We start from the raw sequence: 21594 nt of genomic DNA, 5'->3' as shown, positions 1-21594 counted from the left end.
CGTGCCGGTTCTGTATTTTCATCTATCAGCAACAGAAAAAAGCGTATTCGCGCAAATGTTGAGAATACAAGAAATATAAATTCGAAAAAAAAAACTAAAATAATTGTTTAAACCCAAAATATTATAACAAATTTCCTCGACTTGTCCCATCGCGCATAATAGTTTACCCTTTATCAATTTTAGCCAGATCTTGCTGATCCAACCAAATTCAAACTAACAAATATAGAACTACAGAAGAACTACGAAAATATATGTATATTGCCTGAAGAATACAATCAAACAGAAGAATCTGTAACATCATCTATTATAGCTTTAATAGACTGCTACATCTAAAAAGTCAAATTTACATCGTTTTTTTTAAATTCTAACTTGAATATCATCAAATACTTATGCCACATCCTAATATGATTTCATAAAAAAATTCAACAAAGATTTGCATTAAATTCTGTCGGTTAGCTCAACTAGAACCAGAAGAATAAAAATGTTATAACAAAATTTGAAATATTCAGTTAAACACACAGTTAAAAAAAATTCAGTCTTCTTCTCAAAAGCTTAAAATAGAAAACACTATACAACGTTAATCAAGAAATATATGTAAAAAATACGGGTTCTAAAAATACGATAATAATATTTCTTATTAAAATTTAGTTTTTATATTAAAGTTACTTTATTTTAGAGCAATTCGACCTATATATATTTTTAACTATTTGCTAATACTGAACGTCCGTAATTCGTATAGCAAGTTGATTACTTTAAATTATAATGCCAGTGTCATTCGAGTTTAGAATAATCTGGGTTGTATATGATGATTTCTTTGATAGATTGATGAACGTAATAAAGTTTACAGAAGAACTGCGAAAATATATATACTATCTGAAGGATATATTAAATCAGAACAATCCGCAACATCATCTGTTATAGCTTTAATAGAGTACTACATCCTAATACGATTCCATAAAAAAATTCAACCACATTTGAATTAAATTTTGTAAACTATAAGGACCACAGATATAAAAATGTTATGGCAAAATTTAAAATATATTTCAAACAGTTAAAAAAATATGCAGCTTTCTTCCCAAAAGCTTAAAATAGAAAACACTATACAACGTTAAACAAAAAATAAATGTAAAGAACATGGCTTCTGAAAATATGCTAATAATATTTCTTATTAAAATTTAGTTTTTACATAAAGTTATTTTAGTTTACAGTAATTCAACACATAAATATTTTTATGCCGAACGTGTAGCAAGTTGAATACTTTAAATATATGAAGCCAGTGTCATATGAGTTTAGAATACTCTAGGTGATATATGATATGTTCTCTCATAATTTTTGTTATACCTTAAATGTTTAATAATTATAAATAGAATCAATGACATAAAAAATCAATAGCAATTGAAACTTTCGTGAGAATTCAACAGATAATTGAACAGCTTCGAAATAATACAAAAAATGCCCAAATAATCGATATTACAAACCGATAAATATCTTAATCAGCTAGCTTTTAGCCAGCAGCGAGCTTTGACGAGCAAAAAAAAATCATAAACAATCGAAATCACGGTCACGATCAACGAACTATACCACGCGATCGCACTACACCTCGATTGGTACCGGACTGACAGAGAGTACCCGCAGAGAGCCGCTGTCGGATGTGTGTCTTCGTTGCGGCAAGGGCAGCAACGAACTGAAGCCGCAAGTGGACCACGAAGACTGTAACGCCGTTTGTTGACTAGCTGGCGGTGTACACCGGCTTCGCGGCGTGGCTTCCCAGCAACAGGTCCACAGGTTAGGTGGACGACGGCAAGTGAAAGATGATGGAATGGCAGAATTAACCTGCGACCGATCCCGCAGTCATTCTCGATTGTTTCGGTACGCGTACTTTCCATTTTTTTTCGCCGTCGTTCTTTCTCTGATATAAGTACATAAGAGACGAACATTTACATAAGTGAAATGTAACTTATATTATAATCGTTATGATTCATAGAAAAAAGCTCTCTATCTGTTTTACTCTTCAGTTGATTTTGCTTAATTTAAGAATTAATTAATTATAATTAAATATGCATCAACTTGGCGAAGAAGTATATTTGATTTATTGTATTCAAGATGGACATCGCAAACAAAAAATCGATCTAATTCTTGAAAATATTGAAGGAGATACGACATCACTGTGGAGATAAACCATTTACCTAAGACTGGACTGAAATTCGGTACTTGCATTCCATATTAATTAAAACCAATCCAATTAATACAAACTTCCTTCTGGGATATTTCAGGTTATTATGGAAAATAACACGATGGCTACGTTTTCTGATGATATTGCGATTCTTGCTAGTGACACTGTAAATAATTGGACCCAAATCTGGAAAATTAAAATTAACGAAAGTAAATCTGTGCATGTGCACTTCATGTGTAATCAGACGGCATAAGCATCAATAACAGGTCAATTGAAAAGTCACCGACCTACCATAGTAAAACATATTTTTTTGGCAAAATTAACATAATTCCCTTCAAGGGTGATACACTGATCATAGCGACCCTCCAACTTATCGATACCGTTTTTGTAGTACGATTTGTCCTTTGCTTCAAAATAGGCCTCAGTTTTGGCGATCACCTCCTTATTCGAGTAAAATTTCTTCCCCGCGAGCATTCTTTTCATATCTGAGAACAGGAAATAGTCGCTGGGGACTAGAGAATACGGTGGATTAGGAAGCAATTCAAAGTCCAATTAATGGATTTTTGCCATCGTTTTCACTGACTTGTGGCACGGTGCATTGTCTTGGTAAAGCAGCACTTTCCTTTTCTTCAAATTTTTCGACGATTTCGTCCTTTAAATGGTCTAATAATGCTATTTAATAGTCGCTGTTGATGGTCCTTTCTTTTTCAAGGTAGTCAATGTAAATTATTCCATGCGCATCCTAAAATACAGACGCCATAACCTTGCCAGCCGACTGTTGCATTTTCCCACGCTTTAGAGTGGGTTCATAGTGTACAGTCCACTCGGATAACTGTCAATTGAACTTCGGTGTGATGGAGCCATGTTTCGTTCATTGTCACATATCAATGCAAAAACTCGAGTTTATTACGGTTGATGATCTTCAAACACTGCTCCGAATCATCAACTCGTCGTTGTTTTTGGTCAAAAGTGAGCTCGACACCTACTTAGCACAGAGCTTTCTCATACACAAATATTCGTGAATGATATGATTTATACGTTCAGTTGATATCTTTAGAGTATCTGCTATTCACTCAATTTCAATTTACGGTCATTCAAAATCTTTTGTGGATTCTTTTAATGTTTTCGTCGGTAACAACCTCTTGTGGCTCGTTGTGGGGAGCAAGTTTCTGCTAAAACTGTATTTTTCCGTTCAAAAAGCAATATTTTATCAACACAGCAATATTCACAATAACAAAAGTTGTTTCACTCAAAATGTTATAATTCACAAACTAATAATCCTACAGCTGTCAAATTTATACACTCATCTTTTGGGGTTAGGGCTAACTAAAAAACATATGGATTTAATTCTAGTCGCGTCATCTATGTGTCGGGTCGCGGACTTTTCAATGGGCCTGTTAAATAATACTATTATTCCTTTTGGAAACAACACAAAATTTCTCAGAGTAAATCTTGATGCTTGAACTTGAACTTTGCTAGAAGGAACATGTAAAACATGAAAAATAAGAAAAAAAATGTTAAAATATAGGAAAATGTCTTGGTTACTTGGAAGAAAATCACAATTATCAGTATATACAATTTCATATGAGAATGTTTCGCAAGCAATAGAAATACAAGTTTTCCAGAACAAAATCCTGAGAGGTGTTGTAGGTGCACCCAGATATAACAGGACTGATTACTTACACCGAGACCTTCAGATACCTACTGTCACTCAGGAAATAAAGAAAATCGCAACTAGATAAGATAGACTTCACTCACTTATTAAAATGGAAGTATTATAACTCTTGGACACCCCAGAGCACAAAACAGTCTCAAAACAGTTAAACAATTTAATTTTGTGTAGTGTAGTGTAGAAAGGCACATTTAGTAGAAAGATTATACATTAAGTATTCTGTTAATACATAAACACTATTACATCAGAGATAAAGATAGAGCCTATGAATCCTAAATTTGAGTTCTTATAAAGACAATTAGAGCTAATAAGTAAGACTAGTAAGAATTTAATAAATACATTTCAAAAAAAAATTTACTATAAGAAACTGAATAGTGTAAAGCGACCAAATAATACATGCAGCTCGTCATCTCGAATAAAATATTTTAAAATATTATGAAACAGCATAACTGCAATCTCCAATTATATAATTATAAAGCTACTGTCCTGCAACATTCATAAATGTCTCACAAGCTTTTGATCGGGTAACCATTCTGGGCTAATCTCAGTCAACAAGATCTACAACTGGACTAGGGACTGGAAAATATAGCGTAATAGCTCCAAATCTGTCCTAATTTTGTGTTGCGGCTAAATGATAAAAAACTAATTATATGACGTGACGAATTCATGAAATTGTAAACTCTACTACTTTGTCGGAAGATTCTTTCAACTTGATGTAAAATCAAAGAGAATGGTGCAGCAATCAGTAAGGCCAAAACAAAGTTATTCGATTAATTACAGATGTACAAGTCACACGAAGTTATCAAAGATGCCTAAAGTACTTCAATTTTATTGTAATTTGGGAAATACTGATGTATTAATCCCGTACTCGCCTTGTGTAAGATGTAATTAATTCAAAACTCAAAAAGATTAAATCCTGATTAGTATCTTCTTTACACAATAGTTTAAAAAGAATCGTCTCTTATTCTTCATTTTTAAATTAAAACTTTACTATTCAAAAACCTAAACATTTTTCTGTATGGTCTACTTATTTTCACGGTCGTCAAAATAATATCATAACCATAATTATATTTCAACAATTAAACTTAAATGAGAATCAACCAAAAAAACAATTTGTTTTGTCTAGACAAATGGGTCGATGATATATTTAGAACGTAGTGATCGGATTATTTATATCAGTCTATTCTCAAATGCAGTAAGCCTTCAATATAAGACTATATAATGTAGATCTTTGAAAATATAGGATTTATTATATATAGACTATATTTTATAATCAAATTTCACAGGATTTGAATTTGATTACAAGAATTGATTGTTGAAAGTTTAGAGTTGGCAAAAAATGAGAGAACATATCATGTCTGAATGAATGAATGAAAATTTTAAACGACATATATGAAGAACATACTTGAACATATTTCGGAAGACTGGAACAATTGGTGACGAGAAACCCACTGACTGTCCAATAATAAACTCATAGAAAATTTCGACAAAAGACCATAAAAACTTGCATTTTCTATTTATATCAGACCCAGAATTATTTTTTTGGTTGTATTTTGGTGTATCTTTTTCACCAACTGGAGTTTATCTTGACTGGACCTCGACTCTACTACTTAACGTGAGTTCCGAACCACAGTTCAGAAGATTCCGGAATTTTTCTTGTCACATTTTGAACCTTTACCTAATGAATAATCAAAATGATAAACAAAAACAAACATAAATTTACGTCCATGCCCCCGCAAGATTTCAACCCGTGACCATCGCAACAGCAAGAAGACCGCCCTGTCGCCTCGACCACTGCTCCAACCAAGCTAGCCTAAAATATATTTTTTAGGAGGAAGGAAAATACACACATAAATTTACTCGACCAATGGATTCGGACCAATGCTGGTCCTGTTGACTTTACCAATGCGCCAACCAAGTCGGCTATTTAATTAGTCATTAGAAAATATTCAGTGTGTTACTTCTAATGACTCATTATAAACATATAATTTATCGAAATCATAGCTTAAATAAGTCACGTCCAGAATAGCTAATAAATCAGTAAATAATATAGACTTTTGACTGATTAATATTATGTTTAGCCTCCGGAACGCGTTAGCATTGTTTGAAGAATATCTACGTAAACTAAGAAATGTAAACAAAAATTAAGAAGCTAGAGCCCGTCTGCATATTACACATTCCAAACGAAAACAAACATTCAAAACATAAGATACCAATAAATTCATTAAGAGGTTAAAATATATAGTATAAAAAGATAAAATCAATAACTGCTAAAAAGAAATAAGTTAGTTATTTTGTACATACGTCATTTCAATTTGTGACATCAAAACGTCGGAATATTGCCGCATCAACTCTGAGTTTTAGTTCTGTTTGGCTTTGGCATACAACAAAATTCTAATCTAAATAAAATAATTGAACAACAATGTTATCAAATATAATTTATTTTAACACTATAGTACATCTAAAAAGCACAGTGAACGACCGGACGACTTTTACAGGCTCATTCGTTTAACTGTTCGAACTAATCAGACAGCATTGTGTCTCTTTTTAACTAGAATAAAATAAGAAGGAAAATATTGTCTGATTCTAAAACGAATTTACAAATTGCGGCAGCCAATACATTAAATAACTTGATGACGTATGTACAGAAAAACTTTGATTAGACTATATAAAATGTTCAACAAATTTATGCTAACGAATTGAGCACTTCCATCCTCTTGGAGAGTCAGATATTATCCAAAGATCCGCGATAACCACACAGACATAAAAATGCACATCTTCGAACGTATGCATGAAGTAATTAATAAAATTCTTACTGCTTGTTACATTTTCTGATACAAGAAATATATCGATGAGGAGGATAATGAAAAAGATGGCGGACGATATATCTGCCTTGATTGACAACGTGGCGTTATTAATGGAAAAGAAAACCGCCGCAACATGTAAAAATGTCCTAATGAGACGGATGTGCGCTGATGTTTTTTTGCGACGAAATATTCTCATATGGCTCTAATTAAACGAAATATATCTTAATTAATTAGCATATTTCTAACCACTTCAGAAGTCCTTTATAAAGATAGAATTAATTGCTAAAAGTTACCAGGTGTACCGGAAAGTAATTGCCGGTTTTCATCACTACTTTATTCTATTGTGATCAAGCTTCAAAGCTATATATGCTATATTTTGCGAAAGTAGCACCGTCATAGATTTATACATGTGAGGCGTGGTATCAAAAATTCAAAAGTGGCGATTGCGATGTACTAACCTAAGAACGTTATGGTAGAACAAAAAAGCTTGAAATTGCGAAATTAAGAGAAAAAATAGAATTATTGGATGAAAATCGGTACTCTCCAGACCTTTCCCTTCCCGACTATCACTTTTTCGCATCAATGAGATATGCGAAAACAGAGCAGCATCTTCCAGCCAATTTCGAAGAAGTTAGCAAATGGCTCGATGAATAGTTTTACTCAAAAGATAAAACATTTTTGGAATAGCATCCATAAATATTCTGAAAGATAGGCGAGCTGTATAGAATCAAATGGCCAATACTTTCCATTTTTCTGAAAATTATATAATATTTAAAAAAAAAAAACAGCCAATGACCTTTCGGTACACCTGGTTGTTATTATCAGCTGTTTTTAATAATTACAGCTTTTTTTCAATAAAATATTTTTAACAAAAATATTGAACCGACTTCAAAAAATAAATAAGGAACTCACTAAAAATTAAAAAATAATCAAACTTAGATTTTTAACACAAAAAAAAACATTAAAATAAAATATGTACATAATAATCGTTGTAATAAGTAATAACTAAATAAAAATACCCAAAAACTTTAGTTCACTTATCCACTACACATTTTATATTCAAATATATACACATGCAAGTACAGGTGCAGCTCGTATGAGGTAAAATAGGAATAAAGAAACAATGGTTGAAAATAAGGAGCGTTACCTAGCCTAGGTGATTTGACAAATGTTTTAACTAAACAACAACAAAAAGTTATTGGCCCCGCCGGGAATAGAACCCACGACCTCCGTTTGGAAGCTAAACGCTTAGCCATTACACCATAGAAGCAGTTGTCAATAATATTTCTACGAGGTTTTATATTGTATATTTAGTGCTTAGAAAGCAAACTGAATGGCTTTTGATTTTCAAATATCTGATTCTCTTAAATAAAAAATATGGGAAAACTTTGTACGTGCCTTTAAAATTTGAACGTTTCCCTCTATTTCCCCCCTTCCCTCCCAACAGATTATGATTTGGTTCTAATGAGACCACCTCAGAAATGCACTGTTTCGAATAAAAAAAGAATTTTGAAAATCGACCCACAATTGACGGAGAAATCGGCGAATATACATTAAAACATATATATATAGACGAACACAGAACCTCCACCTTTTTCGAAGTCGGTTAAAAATGAATAGGAAATCTTCAATATTCTACGTAGCGATTTTTCAATGCAAACCTAATTAATATTTTTCTTCTTCTTACTCCTGCCACGTAAACCAATTGCTCGAAGGTAAATTATGATGGCGATTTTTCCAAATATAAATAGCTCATAAAGCAGAACCGTAAATCGATTAATATTGGAAGAAACAAGTTTCCGTCAGTAGGCCATTAAGAAACAGGCACAAGCTAAATTGCAAACTATTTATTTGCAACCGAACTAACGGCTCATCATTAACAACCAATAATAAAGCCTTGTTAGGAGAACCTAACATATCATACTTCATTCGTGTTAATGAAACGTAGAAATGTTAACTATAAGACTAAATGAGGGAACTGTTTTCAAGCGCCGTAAAAATCCTACAACAATTACCATCGTTACGGAGTCTCGAGATGTCTTAATATTAAGTTAGTAATGCAAATTTTACAGGTCTTTCTCATTGATCACCTGAATATGAGAATAATTTATCTTCGAAAGAAAATTTAGATTCGCATGAAGAGGAATTTTCAACATTTAAACCTTTCAGTTGGAATTAAGCAGGTTTGTGTCTTGTGCGACTATTTTTGTATCTGCTTTACGCTGCTGATCATAACTGCACGGTCATTGTGGCAAAGACATAGTAGTCAGAAAAGTAGTAGTCAAAAAGAGCCGAAATTGGCTAAATGATAAAAGCTTAATTATATCATTTAGCGAATGCCCGATTCCTCAAGCAGAATCAACAAAACATCAGATTGAAAACATCACATTAAACAAAAAGCAGATCAGATCAGAGTCAAAACCAAAGAACCGACTGATGAATATGGAAGCACATTAGTACCATAAATATAATAAAGAAATCACCTATGGAGAAGCTTCTCAACCTACTTTGAATAGATTACGAACACTATCTGGTTCCTGGTTATCCAAGTTCAAGATAATGCTCACGCAATTCTACTTTCTGCTTTTGTCCTATATAGTTTGTTCAACAAGTTAACTAAAATTTTAAGAGCACAGCTGATAATAAAGGAACAAATTGCAATTTTTATATGTTTGGGCGTGGCTTGGGTCTTCCACTGAATCAGAACAAAAGGTCAGAATAGAAGCTAAGAAGTGGTATAAAACTTTGACTCCAGATTTCTTCAAATGATTAGCGTCTGTATACACCGAATAATTCAATAATGCTAATTGAAAAACTATAATCGTATGTAGAAAAATGTTATAACCTTCGAATCCAACTATTTTTATCAAAACTTATAGCTGATCAAAATATATGCAAGCACCTAATATTTTGCATATATAAAATCGAGTGTTTACCAAGTAGCCATTACATCTCCTTGAATATTTTCGAGTTTTTCTAAGTCTCTCGTGTATGACCTACTATAATACATATTACCGTCTCAAAATGTATTGCTTTTTATCACAAAAACTGATAGTTTTGCTATAAAAAAGGAACTAATCCGAATGAATCATTTATAAATATAACTAGTCGTTCGTGTTTCTATCTCTGCTACGCTATATCTATTTTAACGGATTATGACCACACCTGATTAAAGGTACCGTAAAATTTTATAAATTGGTACCATCCATAATAAATCAGACAAACGCTTCATATAAAATTGTTATGTTTGCCGGTAGTTTATTTAAATAATGTTTTTAGTGAGTTTCAATAGATACTTTGAATTTTTATTCGACTTAGTGAATAAATGTTATTATATATAGTTGTATAAATAGCATGCAAAAAAAGCTATGGTTTTATCTGATATTATAAACGATCTTTTTGAATGCTTCTGTAAATTAAATCTCATTGTTGATATTTAATAAATACAATCAAGTAGGCCATCGCGAAGACAGATAATATATGTTATTTTCTAAAATTAGATTTTTTTCTCGAAAATGTTGATTTTTAACCATACATGACAATTTATTTGAAGTAAACACTTATACAAAACTGCGAATTGTTATATCAGATTATCTAACTTAAGTCAACTACATGCCATTTAAATTAAACTACAATAAAAAAGGACTATCAAGGCCTGCTTGGTCGTTAGAAAGAGCAACTGTTTTATAATCGATCCATTGACTTAACATATATTCTCCTATCAGTGACAATGATCAACCGTATATATAACAAAATTTATAGTGTTTGTAGAACGCTATTTATAAATAAACCAATAAAAATCGAAAAATATCCACTCCTTGAAAAATACTTAATCGAACAAAGAAATCGGCTTTAATCATTTTATATGAACAGTGTTAGTCTAATTTTTTAATAAAACCTCTTTTGGACTGGCACTTTGACTCGTTAAAGTATAGTATACCACAAACATAAATAGAAATAAAAATGGTAGCCATTAATTTTACTCATAAAAATAAATTAATTTTATATGGAGGCAATAAATCTATTTTTATAAAGTATCCCAGACATTTTGATATACGCCGTGTTTTTATTTAAAAACATTAGCTTCTCAACTGTCTAATATATACTCGTGGCGTTTTGTATCTTAGGAAAGCCTAGAGGTACAATAAAATATTCAGTAAAAACATTGGTTAGCCGTGATAAGTGTATGAGAGTGAATATTTATTTTATATGAGATACTAAACATATATTCCCTTTAATACCCTATGGTCAATATATATTAACAAATATTTTTTTATACTTTTGTATATAAGTTTCATTTAATTTAATTAAATGCCAAAATAGAACAAAAATGGTTTCCAAAGGACTCTGCTTTAGCACAGCTTTTGAAGCCGAACTCATGCTTCCAAACAAGGAAGGTTTGTTCTTTGGATTTCAGATCAAATTAGTATGAACCTAAATGAGAAAGACCATTGCAATCAAGATACAATCCCTAAATGTAATTGAAATAGTAAGTATTTGATTAAAATCTACATAAATAATTGAATGCAAAATTTTGATGCAATATATCCTAACCTTGACTACAGTGTAGAATCGTAAATTATAAGTATTATTTCAGAACAGATATTACCTCACGAAGCCATACCGTAACACAAGGACTGAAAAGTTTTGTTCAAAATTGGTTTTAATCATCAATTTAATCTCCTTCAAGATCCATACAATGATTCCAGCGCCACTCTAACATTTCAATAGTACTTTTGTACAACGATTTATTTTTTCAACAGTGAGCAAATGCGGCACCCACTTTGGACAGAGTTTTCTCATGCAATATAAAACCAACAGGTTCTTTTGATATCTGTTACGATGTTAGCTAACTCACGCAACTTCACTATTCGACAATTTAAAACGATTTTGCAGATTTTTTATGTGTTTTCTGTTTTTTCTGCATCATCGATGTCTTTACGGAAACGTTTTAAGTTAGCAAATCAACGTTATATTGTTGTTTCGGATGGAGAGGAGTTCTTATAACACTTATAACCCTGCTTCGCTTGAACAGTATTTTTTCTATCAAAAAGCGGTGTAAAATTAAAACAAGAAATTGTGTTTGGTCCATTGTTTTGAAAATAACAAAAGTAGTGTCACTCTTACCATAATAACTCACAAACTTATGAGTAGAATAGTATACCATGAAATTTTAACTGCTTTCTTTTAAAGGTTATTACTAACGGGAAAAGCGGTGGATAAAACTAGCGCCATCTACGTTCTAAGCCCGGGACTTTTTAGTCCATTTGTTACGGCTACTAATAACAGACGAAACCTTCATTCTTCAACTTATTTTATTTGTGACCGTTTCGCTAACGGGTCATCAAAAATCGAACAACCGTATAATCAGACGTCGCGTCAGAGCATTCTCGATCTATCAAGATGCCATCAAAATCGCTCCCAACTTTCATTTTGCTGTTTCGGATTCGGTTGGTTTAAGGAACGACAAACGCGAAATCGCAACGATTTTGACGGGAGGCACGGAGTAATGACAGGATGCACTTTATTTTAACTACCACATTAATTAACCATCGTCTCTGTTTGATAATTTTTTCCATCTTCGTCCAGGTAATCTGGTTCGCAAAGGAAATTAAGTCTGCGAATCAACTGGTCTAATAAATATCAGTTCTAATGCCTCAGCATTTAATTGATTTACCACAGCAGGCGTTCTAATGATAGGAATCGAATTAGGTAGGTACTGATGAAGAAATAAATTACTCATATGTATAACAAAACTACTCTCAAACAACTTAGGTTAGAAACTTATTATAAGTTGTCTTACAATGTGCTTTCGAAATGTCTTAAAAATCTATAAAAATATGTTGCAGCAAAAAACTTGGGTAGCCTAAAAGGGTGTTAAGCATCATCAACAAGATTATAACTGATTTAACCCATGATAATGTTGAATGATATTTGGGTATCTATATATATGTTTCTACTTAAAATAATTTTCACGATAATTTAGCTGTATGGGAGGCCTACATTGTCTTGACTGGGCATTTTTTTCTGTAAGGCAGGTTATTTCACAAAAATTCGACCAAAAAAAGATTCAGCTACTCCGAAAGTTTAATATATTCTGAGTTTATTATTGTACTCTCATTGTTCAAGATGATTTCTAACAAACCGCCACTTGTTTATAAAGATTGTGATAATATGAACACAAAGCTATACAGTAAATATTGGAAGAAGTGGAAACTTTGTTCACGTTTTACGGCATACGGATTATCATTACGAATCACTTACATAGTATAAAACAAAGTCGCCTTTTCTGTCCCTATATCCCTATGTGCGCTTAAATCTTTAAAACTACGCAACGGATTTTGATGCGGTTTTTCTCAATAGATAGAGTGATTCAAGAGGAAGGTTTATATATATAATACATGCATAATATACTAAGGCAACATTGCTAATTTTAGAGGTTTCTAACGTGATGTCGTAAATTAACCTATTTTTTTAGGCTTATTTAGCAATTAGCAAAAACGCTGCCTAACCCTACGAGTTAGATCAAATTAATGTACTACAGTATTGTACACCATAAAAAGGTCTACAAAAAAGTCCGCGATGGTATATGTTTATCTTTTAGGGATAACCCACATTTTTAACAACCATTTTTATTGTTTACTTTTTACGTGAGAAAATGGCTTATTTACGAAGCTATTTTAAGCAATACGGCATTAATCCTTATCGAATTAAGTACCTTAAATACAGTGTGCAATTAATATAGATCAATATGGTTCCTTACAGCATGTAAATTAAACAAATATTTTCGGAGATATTACAAATTTAAAATTTGCGTTTAAAAATGTGTAATGTAATAAAAATTGTATGAATATAGATATTCCAAAGATAGCAGGAAATCTTCATAGTAAGTATAGGGGAAGAGGAATTGTTTTACTCCAAATTTAATCCGTGCAGGCCAAGGGCAGTAATGAATGAACCAAAAATACTGGATCGATTTTAATCATGTTTTCATTGAGTGGCATAGGCATATATATTTTATGCCCGTGCAAAGTCGGAGCGGGCCGCTATGTTTTTATATAAAACGTTCATATTTTTTCTGTAGTGTATTTAATTTAGTATCAGCATTGCACCCGTGCGAAGCCGGTGCGGGTCGCTAGTGTACTATAAAACAGCAACAATACATCGCAGTACCTTGTTCTTGAATCTTTGTAAGATACGTCTATTGCTTTGGTTGGTATAACCCCACAGTTGAACACCATAAATCCACATTGGTTTCAACACTAATTGGTAAAGCAAAATATATACCTAATAACTACATTTCTTGTACTTAGCCGTGAATTCTTTACATTTTTTGCGTGGCTTAACATACGGCTACCACTGGAATTTAAGATATTTGATGTATTCCTATACGGAACTACTTTCAGATTAATTATATTATTCTGAACTTGATTTATTTGTTGGTGAAATCAATATGCATTCATTTATTTTGGTTCATTTTGATGCACTATTTTTCTGCCCAGTATTGTATTTCGGCAATAACTGTTTGAAACTTTTCGGTTAATTCAGTGTTGTTATCTCCAACGACTGCTCCAACGATCTGCAACTATAGCAACAACATTTACATTGATTGTATGGGCAAGTCCCGAGTGTACAGTAGATAAAGCATTGGTTCAATTGTATTGGTTGGTATACACTTCCTTATAGCACACTTGCCTGTATTTTGACTTTGAAGTATCAGTCAGTCTCTCATATATGTGACTCTAAACATATTGAATATCGGTCAGGGAGAAGCATTTTAATCTTAAGCTTTAAATTCTCATGCCAAACTTTATCGAAAGATTGAGCAACATATAAAAATATTGCATTCTGATTTTTCTATGACATTGGTGATTCTGATTCTGATCCTCATCTGTAATAACATGCTTTTCCACAATGATATGGTGCCAATGTTGGCGTCTAGAATAAATAAAAACATGTATCAAACTACAAATATTTGGTACGACTAATGAAGTAATTTTTATCAGCTTAAACTTGTTAAAAAGTGTATTACAAACATTTCTTGATGTTTGTTTGGTTCTTTTCCAAATTATTTGTAGACTCTATACCACTATATCGACTACAAAATATTATTGACAAAATAACACCAAAGAGAAAAATTCGTCCGTCATCAACCAGCGCAATTTTCTTAATAAATTGATGATTTGTAAGTATAATGCAAAGATATAATGTCACGATAACGATGTACATCATTACATCCAATTCGTTACTTCCTAGAAAGGACGACAACTGATGCAAATGACAGGAAGAGCTTAATAAATTCAACATTAATTATCCATTCGATTCAATGAGTGATTTTTTTCCCGCTAATCCGATCTGGTTCCAGAAAGTCACTGATTTATCGATATCGACGTAATAAATATCGACCAGCGCACACACTGCCGTTTGCATAATGTAAATAATGTTAAAGAGATGGTACGATAACGCGATATACAGTTAATGGGTGGCGCTATGATCAGCGCCTGACAGGAATTTTGTTATGGTATATATAAATATTTCCGGAAACTTGACTTCGCTAGAATATAATTGTAGCCACAACTATGACCCGTTAGGCAACCGCATATTCAACAGCATGGAAACAGGGGTTAGTAGTGCACATGGATTGGTACCAGGTTAATTTACCAATTAATTTATTACTAGTGTTCTCTTCTACTAACATTAATAGTTAGTTGGTTACGTAGCGATAACTAATTAGAATTTTTTTTTGGCTGCGTTGACTTATTAGTTGGTTTGATGTTTTAGTGCAATCCCCATATTTGCACCATGTAGGCCTAAATTGGCTTTATGATTGACTGATAAACCATTCCCTCTGATTTTTATCTAACGTAATGTTCTTAATTGAACTTACTATCGAGATGGATCCGAGGTATGTGGCTGATTCTGCTTGAGGAATCGGAGATCCATCATATCACTTGAAGGGTGCCGGATCCCTTAATTAGGTTTTTGTCGCAATGCAAAATTAACGTGGACAGATTTGAAGCTATTAAGCTGTATTTTCCAGTCCCCAATCCATTTGAAGATCTTGTTGACGGCTTTCAGGAAAACAAGAATATATAGTATAGCGTCATCTAATAAGCACTACTAAATATATACGATTGATATTTTGATAGTAACAATCAAAGGCTACAACAAAGGCGATAGTAGACATGGATAACCAAAGATGAATAAGTAAGGGACAGATCAAATGCAAGAAAAAAAGGGAAACTCTGTGACTTTTGTGAGATGCGAGAGATTGAGCTTAAGCCGAAAGACGGTACAACTAAGAACAGGACACGAAAATATGGCTGCATACATCAGCAAATTCAGATGAAGAGGCAGTGAAGATCTGTGCGAATGTGGTAATGGTGTGGAGGACACGAAACACATAATGGTCGAATGCACGAAATGGACGAAAGAACAAGGGCTAGACGATTGACGGGCACTGAGGGACTGAAAACTGACAGTATCCCGACAGATTTTAGGTAACTGGGCCAAGTCCAAAGCGTGAAAGCGCATTAGGGCCACTGGAAATATGGTCCAAAAAAGTAACAACCTAATTCAGCGCTATATCTGTCTCGAAACCCCTAAATTAACTCATCAAATAATTAAATGTGCACTATGTGACTGAACTGCGTAGGTTAAAACGTTTACTGCCATCACATCTGATCATTTGACATACAAAATAGTTGAAATAGTACATAAGATCACTTAATGAAGCGATATTTTAGATGTCACTGTATGACATAAATCCCATCAAATGTAAATGGATTTGTGGAAATGTGGAAGCAATACACCTATTGGACAAAAGGTGCGCAATCAGAAGACTGAAGCAAACTAAAACACATGTATAGTGTATAAATGTTACTCTTAATTTTAGCTTAAGTGGTTTAGTTTTATTTGGGATTTGGAAGTACATACTGATGTATTAATCCCGTACACGCCTTGGTTGTACTTTTTAATTATTATTTATTAATGCAAGTACAACAGAATAGTAGTAATAAATTAATTTGTAAATTAAGATTGTACTAAGCCTAATGTTATACTAAACATAATAGGATGATAATAGAATAATACTTTTAAAAAATATACGAATTTAAAGTATCTATTAAGAAAAACCGAAACGATCTCTTTCCAATCTATATTTTTTTATTATTTAATTATTACATTGTTACTACTCGTTTCCGACTATTCAATTTCATTTTTCTTCTTTTTTATATGTTCTTTCCAGCGAAGTTTTGCATCAAGATTCATTCCGAGATATTTAGCGTTGTTGCTATATGGAATGATAGTTAATTTAATGTTATTGGTGCTTGTACGATCTGTTCATAGGTGAACTGTACATGCACAGATTTACTTTCATTAATTTTATTTTCCAAGCTTGTGTCCAATTATTTATATTGCCAATAACTTGTTGTAATTTTCGTGAGCCTTCTTCACTGTTGCCTCCGGCAGCTATAATAGCAGTATCATCAGCCAATGTAGCCATCATAATATTCTCCATTTGTGGTATATCACGTGATAAAGCATTTTCGTAGAGTAAGCTTCTTCTTGTTTGACTCTAAACATTCTGGTTATACTGTACGTTTTTAATAGTTCGGTGTGTTGTTTTGGTAACATTTTTTGTAGTTTATGTACAAGGCCTTCATGCCAAACCTTATCGAAGGCTCGTACTACATCTAAGAATATAGCTGAGCGTACTTCTTACTTTCGTAGGTTTTTTAATAACATCACCAATCTATATAGAACAATATATTATTCATGACATGAGACATAAAACTCGAAGAATACTGCAAGTAAAAACGCGATAACATCATAAAAATACTAAACAAAAAAACCATTATTAATTATAAAGTAAAATTAAAAGTTTTATTGGAGAGACTGAAACGTAAATTCGTGGTCGTACAGCTGTAAGAAAGTTCATCAGAGCTTTTCTTCTTTTTGCGCGGCGAGAGGCATATGGCATCAGCGGCAAGTTACTCATTATGGTCTTGCGATCTGTAATTTATATTCCCGTCCGAGATGACTGAAGCGAAAAGCCATCTTAGGACAGTACCAGATTGTACGGGACGCGTTCCTTCCGATATATCAACAAGACGACATTAATGCAAATAAATTATGTACAAATTGGTATTTAAATGCCTTACAGGAATTATTTCTATTGTGGAAATGTTACTATATATAGTTCGGTACTACTTATAACTTTAGTCGTTCATTAATCACAGGCACAGAGAAGGAAAGAAGTTCCTGTATGTTTGTAAATTCGAATGTGATAAACTTAACAGTTTATTGAGTTAAGGGGTTCATGGATGTGATTTATTTTAATTGTTGGAATAGAATTGGCACTCGCTAGTATATTCAACGCCAACCTAAACAAGTACAGCCAGTCTATGTAATAGGTGAATTAAAAAGCCTCGGCCTGACACATAGATGGCGCTACTAGAATTAAATTCATATGTATTTTAATTAGCCTTACCCCGCAAAAGATGCGTGTACAATTTGAAAGCTCTCGGATTATTAGTTTGTGAATTATAGCATTGAGTGAAGCAACTTTCGTTATTGTGAATAAATGGATAAAAAGGAATTTCTCGTTTTGATGAAACATTGTTTTTTGAAGGGAAAAATATTGTTGAAGCAAAAACCTGGCTTGATGCCGAGTTTACGGACACTGTCCCAGGAAGATCAACCATCAAGGATTGGTATGCTAAGTTTAGACGTGGTGAAATTAGCACCGAAGACGGTGAACGCAGAGGTTGTTACAGAGAAAATTTTTAAAAATCCACAAAATGATTTTGAATGATCGTAAATTGAAATTGAATGAAATAGCAGACACTTTAAAGATATCAACTGAACGTGTACATCATATCATTCACGAATATTTGAGTATGAGAAAGCTCTGTGCAAAGTGGGTGTCGCGTGAGTTCATTTTTGATCAAAAACAACGACGAGTTGATGATTCCGAGCAGTATTTGAAGATGATCAAGCGTAATAAACCCGAGTTGTCGCGTCTACATGTGACAATGGATGAAACAAGGCTTCATCATTTCACTCCGAAGTCCAATCGACGGTCATGCGAGTGGATTACACACGATGAACCCGCTCCAAAAATCCATGATGTATCACATTTGAAGGGAATTATGTTGAATAAAAAAACTAATGTTGCCAAAAAAATGTGTTTTACTATGGTAGGCCGGGGACTTTTCAATTGACCTGTTATACCCTAGTTGATGAAAACAAGACTCCGTATTGTAACACGTGTCTAACTCCTCAAAAATAAAACCGACTAGTGATTAAACAGTACGAATTGAGTGAAATAGTATCATAAATTAGAATTTCAATATATTTAAAACGCTCCGATCAATCACTACAAAGAAAATACTTTTTTAGTTGGAAATAAGTCGGCCACTCTATCCCCAAGGACACTTATTAACATAATTTTTTTATAACATCTTTATTAGATACGCTTAGTACAATCTTAATTATTATTATTATTATTATTACAATTAATTTATTACTACTTTTCCTATGTGCTTGGATTAATTAACAAGCAAGACCAGTGCGAGAAAATACATCAGTATGTATTCCTCAATTATAAAATTATAATTATTTATTAAATATTAACTTATAGCTATAGTTTACACTAATAATACACACTAAATGTTCACAAAAGTTCGTATGGTTTTGTTCGTTTCCATCTCCTGACATCCTGCGCGCTGTCCAGCAGTTATATTGCTTCCACGTTAGTATGATTTACTAATCTTCTTTCGTGTTTCAAGGCGAAATCCTGCACAACTTCGCAAATCCATTTGATTTCCAGGTCATCGTGCAGTTCTTCATTGGTTACATAGCGATAGGCATTGGTAATCAATCGAAGAACCTTGTTTTGACAGCGCTGTATGACTAACTGATTTGAATTTTTAGTGCAACCCCATATTTGCACCCCATAGGTCCAAATTGGCTTTATAATTGTATTATAGATCAACCATTTTGATTTTAGATAAAGTTGAAAGTATCCTCCGACTAACCAGTATAGTTGTTTTATTTTGGTTCTAATGTGTTTTGCTTTTTGTCTAACGTGATGCTTCCAATTTAATCTACCGTCAAGATGGATTCCAAGGTATTTTGTTGATTCTGCTTGAGGAATCGGGCATCCATTGAGTGATATAATTAAGTTTTTATTATTTCGCCTTAATGCAAAATTAACGTGGACAGATTTGGAGCTATTAAGTCGAATTTTCCAATCTTTTGTCCATTTCTACTTCTTAACATAATTGAATAAATAATTTCATTTAAAAGGTTAGCTTATTTTCATTAACATCTATTATAAATAAATAATTAAAAGTAGTAATAAATAATTAATTACGCACTCTTAAAACAGTTTGAAATTCTAATGTGTATTAATTCAATTTTTTAAATAAAATGCTTATCAAAATCTACCAGACTACCAACATTTACTAGCACATAATAATATAATAAAACCGTCAAAACAAAGCAATTTACTCCAACACCTTCTAATTTGAAAAGTAAATCCTGGAATATCTGTCGATCTGTCAGGCAAGAATGTGAACAGTGAATAATAGACCATTAAAAACTGAGAGTTTTCAATCGATTATCTATGTTTCCTCAACGGTTCTATATCCCCAAAACATACACAAAAATTTAATTAAAACTCTGCTCGAAAAAAAGAAGACAATATGAAGGAACTGATGACAGTTCCATACCTAAAATCGTCCGGTAAAACCTTTAATTCCTTTATATTTATCATGTCTCATCCGTCGTTAGAGATTGTCCAAAAATATTCTTTTAACTATATTGGTTATGGTTGAGGATTTATCTAAAAATAGGCAAGTATCTACCGCGTTGATTTGTAGGTGGTCTGTGATAAAACTGAACTATCTATCTATCTGATATCTGAAGGTATCTAAACCGTTAATAATTAAATAAAACATTAATAATAAAGCAAAACTGACAAATTATGTAATCAAACTAAGAATTGTATAAATAAAATATTATAAAATGAAAAAATCATATAAAAATTAAATTTAGTTTTAAATTAAAGGAAATAATTTAGTCGAATTCTATGGTAAAAAAGTATTTTCTAGAGAGTCGGTAAGCTAGATTTTCTTCCAAAATAACGGGTGAAGGACTATTCAGGTTTTTACCATGAAATCTATATATTACTAGGAAATTAAAGATAATGATAATTGATATTTTGGATGTTAAAAAATAAAAAAAACAAATTTAATCTGAAGAACCATTTATTGCATTTTAAGTTGAACCAATTACATTTTTTTGTATAACTGAGTGTGAACAATTAAAATCTCTTTAATAACTTCTCTCAATTCAATTTATGTTAGAAATATTTGCTGTTTGATTCTCTGGATTTTACGTACGGGACTTCTAGAGTAACAAGGCTCAATAACGCATTTAGTTTTGAAGTGGTGAGACAAAAGTTCTTCTTCGTCCACATTAAGAGGATTAGTCCAATCAAGATCGTTATCTCCATTATCGTTAGCATCATCAAACTCATAAAAGTCATCTACACAATATGATTTTATACAAACACTATTTCCGGTTTTGTTTAATACATTATCAATATTTCCTGCGTCAGCATCCATAAATTCGATGCCTGCATTTGTGGTTGTTGGTTTATCTTCAGTATTCAAGCCCTCAAGAGGCTGTTGTAGTTTTCTGGAAGCCCTAACCTTGGCCCGTGGTAGGGGTTTTAACACGAAATCACCATATTTTCCTTTCTCCCGCATTATTTCGTCGATTGCATTTCTTTTTAATAAATAGTACTCTATTTTAGAATAAATAGATGCCAGCGATGGTGTTTCTTGATTTCCTTGATACTTGAATTGGCATTTTCTTGGACTGTCGTTGATTAAACGTAATTTCTTTTCACTTCTACATGTTTCCGAATACTG

General features: G+C 32.5%; 1 protein-coding gene across 4 annotated transcripts in view; it reads right to left on the bottom strand.

Annotated features, from left to right (window-relative positions):
- Window positions 1-21594, bottom strand: part of Mhcl (Myosin heavy chain-like) — a 366371-nt gene that overhangs the window by 96875 nt on the left and 247902 nt on the right. The window contains exon 1 of one of the 4 annotated variants that reach the window (XM_076398161.1): window positions 1479-1686. The exons of the other annotated variants lie outside the window; for them this stretch is intronic. The gene's annotated coding sequence lies outside the window, so the exon portion shown is untranslated. Of the gene's footprint in view, window positions 1-1478; window positions 1687-21594 lie in introns of those variants that run through there. 4 annotated transcript variants of the gene reach the window in all.

Source organism: Rhynchophorus ferrugineus, unplaced genomic scaffold, assembly GCF_030347505.1.
Source record: "Rhynchophorus ferrugineus isolate W39M unplaced genomic scaffold, kcgeb_rfMv2 rfM3, whole genome shotgun sequence".
Classification (NCBI taxonomy): domain Eukaryota; kingdom Metazoa; phylum Arthropoda; class Insecta; order Coleoptera; family Curculionidae; genus Rhynchophorus; species Rhynchophorus ferrugineus.
This window is presented reverse-complemented; position numbering and strand designations above follow the sequence as displayed.